We start from the raw sequence: 3,760 nt of genomic DNA on the forward strand, positions 1-3,760 counted from the left end.
CCTCTCTCGCGCCTGCCCATGTCGCTGTCGCTCAGTCCGCCCAGCACCACCAGCCACGACGCCCTTGCTATCCTGAGCTCGCTGACTTGACGCCGGCCTGCTCGTTGCTCCGCCAAGTCCGCCAGCTATCCCTCAGGAGTTGCTGCGCCTGAGCTACCCCCACAAAGCCCGCGACGAGCTTGACCAGAAGCTGCTGTGGCCTTGCAACCGCCACAGCCCGACCCTGACGCGAACCACCGTTCGTGAAATTTTGGCGCGGATCCAAATAAGGTAGTTTTCTTTAACCAAATTTCTTTTAAATATTACTATATAAACTGAAATGTTTGATGTTAATTGAGGTTTTAGACATTACCTAATAGGATATTATTGGTAAAAATCACCGTAATTATTAATTTGGTTCATAAGATTTCGGACCATTTTTTTTAATTATGTTGATTTTGATGATATCTTGGCTTTAAAATCATTATAATTATTAAGTTGATCCGAGAGACTTCGGATTAATTTTTTAATTATTTTGATTTTTCTTGACTGTTGTGATGTTTAGGAATAAAATAATCGTTAATTTAATCCGTGAGACAACGGATTATTTTTCAATTATTTTAATCCTTCATTTGATAAATATCTTGAGTTGTTGGATATAATGTTTATATTTGATAAATGCTTGTTTTGGAAAACATAAAAAATCAGATTGCATGACAAATTAGGATGGTTTCTTAAATAGGTTGGGACCGCATGCTTAGAATTTATCTAGTTAGATTTGTTTTAATATTAGATTGCATGTTATGGATAATTAATTAAGATGAGTTTCCGAATAAAAATGGGATTTAATCTAAATTATTTCCTAGCTTGAGTAGGATAACTTGTCAGGTGTTGTAGTTAATTTTCAGTAATTATTTGAATTTCAATAAAAAAATACCAAAAAAATATCATATGCATGTTATATAGGTAAGTTTTCATTTTAAAACAAGAGAAAATCCCAAAAATAATTGATTGCCTTATTGTGTTTAATTATGCAATGTTTTTTTTTTTTCCTTTTGAATGTTATCTTTAATGTTTGTGCACCCGTATGATCACTTTAGTGTTTTAGGGTAAAATCAATTCAAGCTACTTGCAAAACATTTTTCTGAAATAAAAGAGAAAAGGTACCGAAAGGGCGTTAGAGAAATCTAGCATAATCAAGTCCCCGAACTCATTTAATCTCTGGTTCGTAGGAGTGAAGTAATTCTCCCATTACTTTACTTGGGTTTCTAATCGACCCACCAAAAAATAGATTAGTGGCGACTCCAGGATAAAAATCATCTGCATGTTAAAAACTCAAACCCTAAGTTGCGAATTGGTAAGGGTTTTGGAGAGCTCGAGCTAAGTCTAGGCTTAGCAATCCATTAGCCAAACCCTTAGGTGGTCCCACCCGCTTCGGGGAGGTCGCGACAGGCTTATCCAAGCAGGTGACGGTGGTTGAGCCATTAGGACCATGTTGGAGTCTTGGGAGCATCCCCTCCCCATCCTATCTTAGGTCCCGGATCAACTTCGCTGGCTAGAGAACCCTTCTAGTCTTTTTTCGGTTGCCTCGTTGTGGGAAGCCATTAGGAAAAAGAAGAACTGAGTCCCTTGGGCTTCACTTATTTGGAACAATTCGATCTCTCAGAGATATCAATTCAACCTCTGGTTAATGGCTAAAAACCAGCTTCCCACCCAAGTTCTCTTACTTTCCTATGGAAGAATTGAGAGTGCGACTTGTGCTTTTTGCAACACTAGACCTGATTCTATTGATCACTTATTTTTTTATTGTCGCATTATTGCTAGTCTTGCGTTTTTTTTGGGCTGCGAGATGCAACATTCCGTAGTAGAACAGGTCTTGGTTGGATAATCTCCTATGGGCTATGAAGTTTCTTGCAGGCAACGAGTTCCATCATTGCATTGCTCAATTCTCCTTTGGAGCCCTGTGCCATATGATTTGGAAGAAGAGGAACATCATTCTCTTTAGGGAAGAAACCTTGGCGGTCCTGACTTTGAAGAACCACCTAATCAAAGTGGTCAAGGATAAGGCCTTAACTTGTACCAACATTGCGGATATCACTAGGAATAGAAAGCTTCAACGCAATTGGGGCATCGACCCTTCCATTTTTGCTCCTTTGGTGGCGAATCCTCCCTCCTAATTCGTCATTGGGCACTGTCGGTGCTGCCCCAATTTCATTTTTGGCAAAGGAAGGGCTGCTCTGGTTTGTTTCAACTAAGGGGTCAACATTAGGTTCCTGTCCTTGGGTTTGCCGTTATTGGTGTCCTACTCTCCTCTAGTGGTGAAGCTTGAGTTGATCAGGCTTTCCTTAGAGGCTTTGCTATGATGCTATTGGCATTCGAAGGGGGGCCAAGCTAGATCCGTTTTTAGAGGTGTTGTTGCTCTTGTGAGGGCTCCTGCTAGTCACTGTCTGGTTCCATCTTCCTCCTTGTAAATGCCTCTAGTTGGTTGTTCTTGCTGTTGTTTCTTAGGTCCATGCCTTTGTTTTGGTTGCTTCTTGCCTTGGTTGTCTGTTCTGCTGCTTTTTGGTGGCGGTTGTTGGTTGTTTTCTGTCGGCACCCTTCCACTTGTTTTGAATAATCTATCATGATGAGTGTAATATTTTTGGTGCTGGACCTTTTTGTGTAGTTAGTGGCTCAATATATTTTTGATTTACCCACAAAAAAAAAACAATTGCAAAAAAAAAAAGCTCTGGCCATTTGCTCCTTCTTGGTATACTATTCATGGATGCTCTCTAAGCTTGCGATTATGCTACTATTCCTACACTTCTAGTGTTGCTCAGATTCTGGCTGCATTGGTCGATGGTTAGGGTTGATTTTTAGAGGCAAGGCTCGTCTGACCCCCCTCTTCATCCTCACAAAACTGATTGGCCCGATACGCTCTTCTTCAGAAGCTATGCGCTGTCCGTGTTAGGGTTTCTTGATTTTGTGCGGGTTTTGGCTTTTGTCATGGCTTCTACATCTATTGAGGTGATTGATCAGTAGGGTAAGGCCCATATTGGTGTGGATAGTATAAGCGAGCGAAGCCCCACCTCTCGTTCTCAAAACCCCCAGCCCACTAAGGTCATGTAACATTTGGGCTCGCCTAGAGCACGAAATGTGGTTTCGATGGAAGGCCAACGAGGATCCCGTAAGGCCCCTTTGGATTCAAATGGAACACGTGGTCGTAGCCGTACTAGGTATGCCTCCAAGCGACCCCAGCCCAAGAACCAGTATGCTAGGAGCTCAAAACCTCTAGCTACCCAATCCTGGGTCATGTCGCTAGAGCGACAACTAGGGGATAGATTTAACTTATGTTCCACCAACTTTTGTTTACAATAAGCCTATCATTATTCTCTCTGAGGAAGTGCTTGAGGCCATCAACCCGAAATAGCACGAGTGCCCGAACGGGTATTATGTTGGGACAAAACTCCCGCTCACGGAATTTGCCTTGAAACATGCCTGGGGTCCGAAGCTTTTTGAAGTAATGGCAAATGATCAGGGGTTTTATTTCTTTCACATCCTTGACCCGGAGTTTCGTAGGAAGGTTCTCAAGGATGGCCCTTTAACGGTTGCAAGGATGTCGCTTATCCTACAACAATGGAAGCCTCTGCTGAAATTTAAAAAGGACAATCATTCCTCTATCTCGGTTTGGATACAATTGAAGAATCTTCCATTTGATCTCTGGTTTGCACCAGCGATAAGTGGGATTGCCAGTGCTGTTGGGAAACCTCTTTAGGTTGATCAACGCATTGAACAAATGAGT

This window comes from Eucalyptus grandis, chromosome 2 (assembly GCF_016545825.1).
Source record: "Eucalyptus grandis isolate ANBG69807.140 chromosome 2, ASM1654582v1, whole genome shotgun sequence".
Lineage (NCBI taxonomy): Eukaryota > Viridiplantae > Streptophyta > Magnoliopsida > Myrtales > Myrtaceae > Eucalyptus > Eucalyptus grandis.